A 14,829-nucleotide genomic window follows, 5' to 3' on the forward strand; every position below is an offset into this window, starting at 1 on the left:
GATTTTCGCTTTCTTTTGATTTGGGATCTTCCCTTTTGGGTCTTGAAATATCTTTTCAAAGTAATCTCCTTGTTCCCTCCTCAAGGTTGCCACGATCTTCCATATCATGTTATGCTGCGAATGGGGCAATTAGAGCGTAAGGTCTTGATCAGGTCTTTTTCTTGTTTTCTTTTTTTGCTTGTGGGTTACCTAGTGTCGTTTCCACGCTGCTTCCTCTGGGATTCATGTGTGATACTGGGGCAATACTTGTGTGTTTGTTTTGAGTCAGTTCGTCAATCCTCTGGACGGTTGGTAAAAAGGCCTTGATGTTCTTGGTAACCTTGGCAATTAACCAACAGTCCTATAGCAAATCTAGTGCTCAACTACATGGTGGTACTTCTCTTTGAAGTATCCCCCCGCTCAAAAAAGCTTCAATGGATTCCCTTCATCTCCATTATCCCCCATCCATATCCTACATCTGTCGCTCCTACCCCAGCTTATGCATTAGTATCTCTTTGAATCACTCCTCACGCTTAGCTTTAGGGATCCACAATCCTAGTCTTAGGGATCCACCAATCAAATCAATCCACAAAGTAAGGAAATCAAGCACATGAATGTAGAACCAAGACTATGAGGATACCAAGATTTGAGGTCACTACTACAATTGCAAAAAATATGGACATAGAGAATTTGAATACAAATCAAATCCTATGTAGAAACCTAATCAGCTTGCAAGAGGAACCAACCATGCACATACTACAATTGGGATTACAACACTAGCTATAGATATAACTATTGTTAGGAGTATGGACATATTCCTAAAAATTGCATAAGGACACATTTCAGAGGAAGTTACATTAGATGGTTAAGCCAAACTACATGTTTCAGTTGCTTAAAGACTGGTCATATCAGCAAGAAATCCCAACAAAGTCAAAAGCACCAAAGAAAAAGGTCAACAAAGGAAAATAGAAGGTTGATGTTGAAAAAATAAGAGGAAAAATGAATAAAACTTGGAAGAAGAAAGGTGAGTGCAACACATCAAATGGAGAAATAACTTCACCCAAGAGGTCAAGTGATCACACTTCATCCAACTAAGCAAAAATAGATGTATGGGACCGATACTGTAATGCCCCGCCTGGAGATCCTTGGAAACAAGGATTCAAATCAAGCCAAGATATTTTTTTTTTACAAGTATGAATACATAAGACAACATCATACAGGGATCACAAAGATCACAACGGAAGACTTCAACACAATCTCAGCAACCAACGAATCTCTGAATGCCACTACCCAACTGACACACCCAAACAAAAGCCAACAACCACCACAACAAGATGAGGGCACAAGAAATGACCACTCATTAACAAATGTATGCGCATGTACTTGTGTGTGGTGCACCACCATCACGAAGATCATAACACAAGAACATGAATGAGAACATAATACAAAGAAAACACCCAACTGAAAGCAACATGGGAAGGACGGATTCTACACGAATCCCAAAGTCAATAAAACCATACATCATTAAATCACTCAATCGGCCTCAATCCGAGAGTATGGATTCCACACGAATCCCAATGATAAAACAAGACCAAACATCATCCCAATGATGCAACAAGACCAAACATCATGAACTCACTCAATCGGCCTCAATCCGAGAGTATGGATTCTACACGAATCCTAGCGTTCATGAACAAAAGCAAAGGTCTAAAAGAAACAATAACAACAAGTATAAAATCACTCAACCGAACACAATGTCGGGAGTACGGATGTAACAAACATCCCAATGCAACATAAAAGTGCAAAAGTGGTCTGACTGATATCCAAAAAGATCATCCAAGTCCACGACCCATATTGTGCCAAGAAAACTCGAGAAAACAGGGCAGCATGCAAAACGAGGTAAAAATCCCAAATTTTGGAAAAATTTCAAAATTAAAACCCATTTGACCTTTGGGTTCAAAAATCCCAAAAATCCAAAAATAAATGAAATTGGACACCGTATGCAAAAACGGCCAGCATAACGGTGCAAAATCCCAAACCCTCATCCCAAAAAATAGGGAAATGTTCATACTCGCCCAACTGGGTAGAACTAACATACAGAAACAGAGGGGAACACTAGTTCTTAGCCTCCAAACAAACGGCTACCAAAAATAGAAGCTAAAACGGAGCAGAAACAATAAAACGGGAAAGCCCTACCTCACAGCCAAAAGGGCAAAATGAGATTCTAAACCATAAAATAAATATCTCGCAGAAGTAGCTAAAAATCGTGGCAATCCAAGGTTTCCCTGAGCTGGATCCAATGAGCTCGACCTCGCGACGATCCCACGCCCATAGCTCCCATAATGAACAAAACAGTAAATCCTCATGAAGAGGATTTTTGGATTTTACTCTCCAACTTTCCAATTTGAAAGTGAGAAGTGAGGAATTAAATTCCTCTTTGGATACTTATTCACTTTTTGGGCGAATAATCGATTAGGGCATTTAACTAGCCAATCTAGTTAAACCCCTAATCGACCCAAAAGAAAATAGGCTATTCCTATAAATAGGAATTCATCTATGGAAAAGCTTCCAGAAATATAAATAAATCAATTAAAAAGCCTGAAAACCTAAAAACACAGAAATCACCTTAACAACTTTCGCGACAATGCGAACCTCTAAATGCACAGACACGCTTACTGGTCTAATCACATAATGCAAATGAGTTCGGATTTAATAATCACCGAAAGGTTTTAAATTAAATATTTAATTAAGGATACGTCGACCATACAAGGACGACATTGGTAAAATACGAATGGCTGAATCACTAACTCCATGTGCCACTGCCAGGGATATAAATCTTGCACACTAAACAACACGATCAAGTGCAATTGCATATAATAACATAGCTGAAGCAATAAATGCATTAAATCACCTATTTTAACCATTGATCTAATTATATTAAAATAATCTATTTACATCACTCACGTTTGAAAAAGGCATAGCAACACAAGAATGAAGTAAATAACCATAGCATTAAATCCATCACATAACAAAATTAGAGGTATGTCCAAATACCAGATAACCAGATATCATCATAAAACACACTGTCATCTCAAAATGGCATCATCATGCAATATGATTAACTGAATAGAATAGTAGTCTAATATCTATGATACTAGAATCAAAGAGTAACATTTGACCCTCAGGTCATCTCAAATGTAAAACATCACATAAGAACAGATATCTCTCAGATCAAAATAAAACAAGGTAAATGTCTGTAGCACATAACCAAAATAATCCCACATGAACAATCCATTCTAATTACTTAAGCATTTAATAAGGCACTTAAAACACATAAGAAAACACAGTCATAAACATGACTAACCACTACTACAAGAACCTAGTCCAGTGTAGCATGGTAAAAGAACATAGTACAATCTCTACACACATCTCAAGGTAATCACAAAACAACCTCATGATACCACCTCGATCCTGGTAACCACTGGCACAAACCTCAGTGAACCAAAAATCACATCATAATCTCAAAGATCAGTCAAAAGCATAATCAGTGCAATTGATAAAGAAACTTAAATCCAAACACCTCAACGGTGTAGACCACTCAGGGTCACAATCATGATCCATCACAACAAAAGATTAGGAAGGGTGCATCGATCAGGATGACTTACAAAAGTCAAATGGGAGAGGCACTACATCATCCCCCCTGAAGACTAGGCTTACTCCTGGAAGCCTGCAATCCAAGAATAGAACCCAAAACACATAAGAACAAAATCAAAAGTGAGCAATAGGAATGACTCAAAAAATCCATACAAGTCAAACCCAAAACACTCGAACATTCTCAAACCATCATGTTAACCCCCAAATGGGTTAACCACAAGAGAATGGGTGTCACATAGACACAAGGTCCTCCAACAAGGAACCTTCTATGCGCTAGGAAAAACCATCTAGCCATAAAATCAACAATACAAGGTAAGGAACAAGCCACTCTACCTTGTCAACAGGTGCCCAACAAAACATGCACCTACCACATGACCACAAAACTAGGTCAAAACACAATGCACTTCCAACAGAAGTTGGAATCATAGGGAAATACCATCCCAAAATATCAAGAATACTATCATGTCACACATGATCATTCTGGAATCTACTTAAACTCACCCTTAGAACAAAGAGGATGAAAGTTTACCAACAAAAGGACACACTCCAAAAGACTACTCACCACCAAGTGTAGGAGCACGACGTCTCACCACGGCACAAAAGCTCAACTACCACTGGAAACTAGGGTAACACAACCCAACCAAACAAGATATCACCTTCTCACAAGGTTCAAAGACTTTCGTCAGTGGACACAACTATCAAATGTCTGCATACCAACTCACAAGATGGTAACATGTGTCCAATGATACCATGTCCCTCTAGCACATGCTAGGAAAACTACACCCAAACTATCACTAAACTCAATCTCTAGCCTCAAGTCAATAGTTAAAGAGAAAACTTGATTGAGACAATCCACACGAAGATATAAGCTTAGGGAGAAGGATACTACAGAGTATAGGAATGAGAGGGAGTCGCTCTCAACCTCTGCACAAAATCAGCCCAAGATGCTTTAGGGAACTCACAATTTCCCCAACCATCAACATACTCACAAGAGAACACTAACTGAGCTAGTGGCATAACCACACTAGCTTACTCTCTCAAGAGAGAAAGAATATGGAGATGTGCCAAGGTCAACATCTAGAAAGGAGAATGTAGAAACATCAAAGAACTGAGTCACTCCCAAATAAAAAGGCAACATCAACCCTGAGCAAGGAACACTCACAAACTACACTACACCTCACAAGGGTGGTTTAGTGCAATAGGAAACAAAAAAAAAACCCAAGCACGAACCCCAACAAGTACCTAGTAGATTATGAAGACAAGATACTCTTCCATTATGAATAACATGAAGAGTTAAACTTCTCCAATGGCCATAAATATGATATGTCATGATCGAATTGGCCTCTACTCAAAAAGGTACTCGAAACAACAAACAACAACTCTAGAAGCCATAGCTTTCACGTTCGGACTCGGATTGAATCCATTTGAAAAGCATCAAAAAGATATCGACAAGGACTACAACATGAAGAAGCTGAGAGAGACCAAGACCTACGATCTGAGCCACCACTCAAATAAAAACAACAAAGAAAAAACCAACAGCCTTGGTCACCAAGACAAGCAACAAACGAAATGTCCAAATCCACACAAGAACACACATGCCCAGAACAACATAAGACATGGAATGAAAGGTAATTCACACATTGAGACCATCATTACTCCTCTTTCATAATTTCATTAATTAAGCATAACATAAGCACTAATGCATAATGAACTGAAAGATTTTCAAGCAAGGGTCCAAGAGTCACTATAGAACAAGTACATACCTTTCAATTTCTTTCAAAAATAACATTAAGTTTAATCACCATTTAAACCATTCAGTTACAATAACAACTTTAGATCTAATAAAGACACACTAGCATGTTCTCCATGATATTATCCCTTGAACGTACTACCAGAGGTTTGAGATGAACATGATAGAGTCACAACACACAACTGGGCAGCAGTAAAACACATCCAGTATAGTCATCATGAAACAAAATAAAAAAAAGCCCAAATGGGGGAATTGCCAATTCCAACAGTAAGTACCAAAAGAGCTCATTTCAACAATAAGTCAAATGTGACAACTGTCACAAAGAGAGTGATAGATAAAATTTGATGACTACTCCAAGAGAGGAAAATACTAAAAATCAATGCTAGCCCAACAACATGAGTAAAGTACCTCTAGCCAAATAAAATAAGGCATCAAACAAATCACATTACAGGTGATGACTGAGTACAGTCACACAAGAGGGATAAATCACCACACAATGCTAAGGAATACATCCTCCTAGCAATGTTAGAGAATACACTCACACACGTCAAGCAGTATACCATCAGTAATCTCATGCATATGCAAAAAGAAATAATTTCCATGCAATGCAACATTTAAATATCCATCAAATTAATACAGTTTTACATAAGCTTAAGAAATAATCAGATTGGGGACTTAAGTCATTAACCCAAATATATAATGCAAACCTACTCTTTGCAATGATTCACAATAAACACTCATTTTCAATGAAAGGAACCATTTCATCATTATAACAACAAAATAAAGAATCACAATAAGATTCATTCATTTACTTACAATTAGGAGAAAGCAGGGAAACAATGCACCTACTCCCCAAGGAGAAACAAAAAGAGGCACACAAGCCAACACATGGACACCAATCAATGGTTCCATCCAAAAAGGGTCATACAAGCAACCAACCAACCAAGGCACAACGATCCCACCTACAAAGCCAGGAAGACTCACTTCCTTCTCCACATGCTCATCTAGTTGCATCTACTGGACAAGCAAAACCATCACAAGTAGATACCAAAGCAACAAAGATCACGAGTTCTCACCAAGACACTCGCACTCAACCAACGCAACAACAACTACATGGGCAACATAAACACAGAGATCCCAATGTTTGAACATGGGCTTTGATACCAGATGTAATGCCCCACCCGGAGATCCTTGGAAACAAGGATTCAAATCAAGCCAAGATATTTTTTTTTTTTACAAGTATGAATGCACAAGACAACATCATACAGGGATCACAAAGATCACAATGGAAGACTTCAACACAATCCTGGCAACCAATGAATCTCTGAACACCACTACCCAACTGACACACCCAAATAAAAGCCAACAACCACCACAACAAGATGAGGGCACAAGAAATAACCACTCGTTAACAAAACACCAAGCTGGGGTAAAATGCAAAATCCCAAAATTTTGCTAAGCCTGAAATCCTAAAGCTTTGAAAATTGGCTAAGTCTGGATTTCTGAAGCCCTGGAATTTCCTAGAATCCATAACTTATCTCTGAGAGGTCTAAAACCTATCTCAAACAATTTTTCGCATATTATAAGGAATTAAATATATGTCAACTTATACTTAAACGATATATTTTAAACCTCAAAGGACTACAACAGAAACCCAAAAACTGAATTTCAAAAGAAACCTCCTGAATTCAAAATGCAACAACATAGGCTTGAAGAATGCCAAAAAGGGTATCCAGATCAACTCTAAAAAAGATTAGAACATTACAAAAAGTGCCCACTGTTGGCACACACAAGTTTTAACCAAAAGGCATGCGACACTTTTCACTAAGGGAGGGTGACACTTCTCCCTTACTACGTGCGACACTTCTCAAGAAGGCGTGCGATACTAGAAAAGTATCGCGTGACATTTCTCATAAAGCCGTGTGACACTCTTCTAGTGTTGTACGACACTTCTCCAGTAATGCATGCGACACTTTATAGTATCATACGACATTCTTTCTATGGGCGTGCAATACTTTATTAGTGTCACACAATGCTGAACAAATGTCACCCATAGAAAGTAAAAACACTTCCAGAACTCAAAAATGGGGAAAAATTGACAAAAGAACCTCCACACCGGGGAGTACCGGATACACGAAGGCTCGAGGAATGAACACTCGAGTGCAAGAACAACACAAAAAGGAGAACATCTATCCATCTAAACTACATCATCAAAGAACACACTGAAATAAACATCACAGAGAACAAAAGCAACATCGCAATGTACAGAAATACATCTTAGGAACAAAACAACCAAACGAAGTACGCGGTTCCTCCCAACCGTCAATAGCATCATAAGACCATCATGGATCCTAGCCATCCCCCACGTGTAACATCCCAAGCCACTGACCAGGTCATCGGTATTGTCGTAATAGGGACATCACTACTAAAAACATGCAACAATATAAGCATAAGGAAATCTAACATGCTAGTAGAAAAGCATAAGATAATCTTACAGTAGATAACATCACCTATCACATGCTAAACAACAATAAGCAACAGATATGCTAAACAACAATAAGCAACAGATATGCTAATACAATAATTCACAGCATCTAATCATATGCTAAACATCATAATAAGGGAATGCGCCAAATAAAATAACATCATCTAAACATGATATACAAGCATCCCAATGAAAGCGTAAATCACAAGAAAGCATACTCCGAAACTCGAAGTACCAAGTGAAGACATCCAACAATGATCGCACTAGGACAAAAGATCGTCTCTGTACATCGATCCCTAGCAGTGGTAAAGGTAGCTACGCCTCCTAACCATGTGGCACCCGTAGGTCCACACCCACCATGCTGATGGAGATAATTATCCAACCGTAAACATACATAAAGCACAACATCCAAGGCTAACACTCACGCCAGACAGTATGATGGCTGAACTAAGAACCTAAGACAATGCAAGGAGTAAAGGTCCTGGTCAGACACTCAATAGGCTACTATGTAGGGGTTGACATCCTGGAGAGTCGCTTGGCATCAAAAAGCCCAAGCTTGGGTCGTGTGTCCTCAAACTTAAATGGGTGCTCACACATTGTGTCCTCGAACTTAATCGGGTGCTCGCACATTTTACTTATCTTAAGTTTTATTAACAATCACACATTTTATTTAGTTATCACTTGCTTAAAACTTCTTATCCTCTGTCAACCTCCGGCGCCATGAACACTGAACTGCGAGATAGAAGCCCCCTCTAGATGCTACCCTATCCTACCCATGCTCATCCTACAACAAGTGCTCATGGGCATGCATACTCCCATCCCAACCCCAATGATCATAACTTCCGGCAAATCCACGAAAGATCGGGCCCTGCAAGTCACCCAACAAATGTACGCGCACGTACTCGTGTGTGGCGCACCACCATCATGAAGATCATAACACAAGGACATGAATGAGAACATAATGCAAAGAAAACACCCAACTGAAAGCAACACGGGAAGGATAGATTCTACACGAATCCCAAAGCCGATAAAACCATACATCATTAAATCACTCAATCGGCCTCAATCCGAGAGTATGGATTCCACACGAATCCCAATGATACAACAAGACCAAACATCATGAACTCACTCAACCGGCCTCAATCCGAGAGTATGGATTCTACACGAATCCTAGCATTCACGAACAAAAGCAAAGGTCTAAAAGAAACAATAACAAGTATAAAATCACTCAACCGAACACAATGTCGGGAGTACGAATGCAACACGCATCCCAATGCAACATAAAAGTGCAAAAGTGGTATGACTGATATCCAAACAGATCATCCAAGTCCACTACCCACATTGTGCCAAGAAAACCCAAAAAAATAGGGTGACACGCAAAACGAGGTAAAAATCCCAAATTTTAGAAAAATTTCAAAATTAAAACCCATTTGGCCTTTGGGTTCAAAAACCCCAAAAATCCAAAAATAAATGAAATCGGACACCGTATGCAAAAACAGCCAGCATAACGGTGCAAAATCCCAAACCCTCATCCCAAAAAATAGGAAAATGTTTATACCTGCCCAACCGGGTAGAACTAACATATAGAAACGGAGGGGAACACTAGTTCTCAGCCTCCAAACAAACGGCTACCAAAAATAGAAGCTGAAACGGAGCAGAAACAATAAAACGAGAAAGTCCTACCTCACAGCCAAAAGGGCAAAACGAGAATCTGAACCATAAAATAAATATCTCGCAGAAGCAGCTGAAAATCATGGCAATCCAAGGTTTCTCCGAGCTGGATCCAACAAGCCCGACCTTGCAACGATCCCACGCCCGTAGCTCCCACAATGAACAAAACAGTAAATCCCGATGAAGAAGATTTTTGGGTTTTACTCTCCAACTTTCCAATTTGAAAGTGAGAAGTGAGGAATTAAATTCCTATTTGGATACTTATTCACTTTTCGGGTGAATAATCGATTAGGGCATTTAACCGGCCAATCTAGTTAAACCCCGAATCGATCCAAACAAAAATAGGCTATTCCTATAAATAGGAATTCATCTATGGCAAAGCTGCTAGAAATATAAATAAATAAATTAAAAAGCCCAAAAACCCAAAAACACAGAAATCACCTTAACAACTTTCGCGACAATACGAACCTCTAAATGCACAGACACGCTTACTGGTCTAATCACATAATGCAAATGAGTTTGGATTTAATAATCACCGAAAGGTTTTAAATTAAACATTTAATTAAGGATACGTTGACCATACAAGGATGACATTGGTAAAATATGAATGGCTAAATCACTAATTCCATGTGCCACTACCAGGGATATAAATCCTGCACACTAAACAACACGATCAAGTGCAATTGCATATAATAACATAGCCAAAGCAATAAATGCATTAAATCACCTATTTTAACCATTTATTTAATTATATTAAAATAATCTATTTACATCACTCATGTTCGCAAAAGGCATAGCAACGCAGGAATGAAGTAAATAACCATAGCATTAAATCCATCAAATAACAAAATCAGAGGTATGTCCAAATACCAGATAACCAGATATCATCATAAAACACACTGTCATCTCAAAATGGCATCATCATGCAATATGATTAACTGAACAACATAGTAGTCTAATATCTATGATACTAGAATCAAAGAGTAACATTTGACCCTCAGGTCATCTCAAATGTAAAACATCACATAAGAACAGATATCTCTCAGATCAAAATAAAACAAGGTAAATGTCCGCAGCACATAACCAAAATAATCCCACATGAACAATCCATTCTAATTACTTAAGCATTTAATAAGGCACTTAAAACACATAAGCAAACACAGTCATAAACATGACTAACCACTACTACAGGAACCTAGTCCAGTGTAGCATGGTAAAAGAACATAGTGCAATTTCTGCACACAGCTCAAGGTAATCACAAAACAACCTCAGGATACCACCTCGATCTTGGTAACCACTGGCACAAACCTCAGTGAACCAAAAATCACATCATAATCTCAAAGATCAGTCAAAAGCATAATCAACGCAACTAATAAAAAAACATAAATCCAAACACCTCAACAGTGTAGACCACTCAGGGTCACAATCATGATCCATCACAACAAAAGATTAGGAAGGGTGCATCCATCAGGACGACTTAGAAAAGTCAAATGGGAGAGGCACTACAAATATACAAAGTCAAATCATAAATTAGTTCCAAAGAATAAAGAAGTACTGCAAGGAAGAAATCTGCATAAGAAAAGATGCCAAGAATTTTTTTGAAGAAGTTGCTGAGCTACTCTTAGATGCCGAGTAAAGCTCCAATGGATGTTAAGTTTCTAATAGCCGCCGAGCTGATAGTTGAAGTCGAGTGAAGTTGAATTCTAGTGGAGGTCGAGTAAATGAAATACAATGGGAGCCAAGTTATACTGAAACCTTCAAGTGCCAAGTTTACAGCTGTCTACATGAAGCATTTAATGCTAGGTCTTTGACAGGTATAAGGTCAAATTTTGTTCATTTTCACACCATTCAAATGTAGAGCAAAGACAAGAAGAGAAAAGTGATGATCAAGCAGCAACCTAATAGTCATTTACATCAATTCTAACAATAATTCAGCATGAACTCATCAATTCAAAGGTATTTATCAAGTGCTGAGCTATGCAGAGATACAATTTTTAATATGTTTGAAGCCCTAGTTCGATAAAATGGCCTCTAGCTCTAGAAAATATAAGGCAAACAAAGATCATGAGATTCAACTTGTTACAAATGAATTCAAACAACCTGAATTTAGACCAATACCTAAGGTTGCCTATAAAAACGACCCAACTGGTGCATTATCTATCATTCCACCCAAGGTTGTCATGGTCCAAGATGTAAGAAAGTGCTACAACTACAAAATTGGTGCCATAGGTGACTTAGAAATCTTCAATGCCTATGATAAGTTGTGTGACAATGGGATATTGAAGGATGAGTTCCAGATTGTTGAAAAGAAGGGTCTAACCAAAACCCTAGTTTTTCCTATAGTGTTCAAAACTAAATGGATTTGCATTGTCTTGAGTCAAATTCATGATGGACATCTTTGGCTAGAGATAGGACCTATCAAGTTTACTAAGAGGATAGTGCATAGGGTTACTGATCTCCCAATCCTAGATTAGCCAAAGACCTTGAGAAGTGACAAAAAGGAGGTTATTGAGAAGAATACTGGTGCAAAATGGAATAATAGGGGAATGACTATTGATACTATGAATGAACCCCTACTTTACTTTTCTATGAGTATAATTTCACATAAATTCTATCAATCCAGTAGACTCAACAACGTACCCTGTATTGGGACTAAAAATTGCATGGTCAATTTTGAGTACCATTGAAGAAATTCAAGCCCTGTAAACACTTTTAATGCCTATGCACCCGGTTGTGCTTTTGAGCCCCATAAGGTGTTTAAGGCTTCTAGCACCTTTCATTCAATATACCTACTTGTTCCATGAAGTTAAATTTCCATTCTGAGCCATTTTGTGAAATCTCGTTTTGAGCAAATCCTAATTCTGCATTTTTCACCAAGTGTCAAACAACGACATGTAGCCATGTTTGCATCTGAATATCTCAAACCTAGAAGTGTTTTCTGATTCACCAATTTGGGAGTGTCTAGTGTCCATATCTAAGAACCTATGTTTCAGATTTTGAGTCATTTCAAAATTTTTTGACTAGGTTTTGAATCCCTCAAAGTTGGTCAGTTACCGTTTTCATGCATTTGCAAATTGTGCATGATTCTAGGAGGCCCTGTTTGACGTGTTATAATTTTGACCTAGTTGACCAAAATGTAAAAATTTCTTTTATGTTACATTGTAGATGTTAGAAACTTGTTATGTTTCAAGTTTCAACTTATGATGAATCCGTTTGATCAATTTTCAAACTCGATTCCAAATGGAATTTCTATCTTTTTACTGGTGTCATAAAGTGCAGATTGTTTGGTACCCCTGTTCGTGATGTTATAATTCCTAATCTATGGTTTCCTTGATCAAATAGATTGTACCACTATGTTTTCCTTTGAAAATACTTTAAGTGTACTGATTTTCAAGTCTTGATGAATCCATTTGCACACTTTTCTAGGTCAATTCTATTTGCAAAAAATAAATTTATGCCAATGTTTCCAGTTTGCTAATTCCAAGTAGTCTACTTTGACCACTTTCCATTTGCATCTTGTTATTTTTCATGAGCCCAAATTGCAAGTTTATACTCTCCTCATGATAGTGAATTAGTGTCCCAGTTTTTGTCTTCCCAAGTGTTAGTTTACCCAGTTTCTGAAGCCGATTCTGAACCTAATTTAGTGTTTCCTAACATGTTTTCTTGCAGGAAGTTCTGAAAGGTCAACTTTGACAACGAATATCTTTTGACCCCAAATTTTTCATGAGACAAGATTTGATATGATACAAGTATGCAGAAAAAAGATTCAATGTGCCAGATTTCAAAGCTTGATCAGGTGTTTGGATCAGTTTTTAAGGCCAGTCAAAGGACCTCCTAGCACTAATTCACAGTTTGCAAATAAGTGGTAAAGCGAGTTTTATTTGATGATTCAGTGATTGAACTTTATTTTAATTAGTCTAAGGTGATGAATGGATCAATTTGTCGGTTCAGTCATTTAGAAATGATTTTTCTTTTAGTTGGGCCCACTTGGGGCCTGACTAATGGCAGCATACTGAATAATATGGAACAGATTGAGTTGGTTTTGAGAAGTCAAAATAATCTTAATAGACTAGACTATGAAATGTAAAGTTGTGATATTTCAATGTTCCTATTCATAGCATAATATTTTTAAGGTCTTTTGTTTATGAGAACATCAAGAAGAGGCTTGCATTTGTAAAGTCTTAAAGAGATGACATTCAAACTTGTTAAGTCTGACATGGCTTCATCAGCTCCAGTTCAAGTATCAATGGAAGATCATGGAGTCACTACAATAATGACAAACATAATATCTCACATAAGTCAAAAGAGAGCTTCAGGATCATTAGTTGTCATTGATGTTTCCAAATAGAGTGAAGATGGCTTCTCAGTCATGGTATCCCCATGGTTCACATATAGAATGCAAGTGGTCATTTACTAGAGTTGCATTGCTAACGGCCACATCAAAGAGGGGATAAATGTTGTGATATGTTTTTATCCATAAAAATGAAAAATAACACAAGAGGCAAACCATGGCAGGGGATTTTTTATGAAGATCAGTGTAAAGTATTGGAGAAACTCACACCATCAGCCGATGAATGAGTGGGAAGGAAACATCAAGTACTAAAGAAAGAGCTCATGCCAGTCAACACTATTCAACCTTGCACATAAGTAATAAGGAGTCCCCCCTGCATTATGAAGAGAGATTGAAAATTCCAAAAAAGAGTAGGGGCATGTGTGAGAGAAGGTTGCAAAGGTGATAGTAACAGGGGACACACAATTCAAAAGAAGTAGGAGGCATTAAGGAAAGGCAAATTAAGCAGCCATCCATAGCTCAGATCAAGCACACCACTATAAAAGTTAGCTCCATGCCATGATAAAAGAGGAGTACACATATAGCAAGGCTAGCTAAGCAAAACCAACATCAATTAAAAAGGGCCCACATAAATAGAAAAGAGCAACATTAAAATAACCCACGCCAGAGGTTGTAGGGGAGCCGCAAGCTCACAGCTAAGAAAGTGCAGGAGAATAGGTGGTAGTGAAAAGAAAGACACCTGCGCCCAAATAGAAAGCTCACATAGTTAATAAAAAAAATGCAAGAGTCCATGTGTGAAAGTCTGGAGACGCAGTTGGAGGCACCAAATTGAAAAAGCAATGGTTTTAGTGAGGAAGGCATTCAGAGCTTGGGGAGCCATTTTGGAATAGTCAATGCCACCATGGAGCAGGGGCAATATGTAAAAATGCCCACAATATGATGAAAAATGTAGGGAACAAAGAAATTAAAGAACCTGCAACATCAAAGAAGACACATGAA

Source organism: Cupressus sempervirens, chromosome 8 (genome assembly GCF_028749045.1).
Source record: "Cupressus sempervirens isolate cs-2001-9-10 chromosome 8, ASM2874904v1, whole genome shotgun sequence".
Taxonomy (NCBI): Eukaryota; Viridiplantae; Streptophyta; class Pinopsida; order Cupressales; family Cupressaceae; genus Cupressus; species Cupressus sempervirens.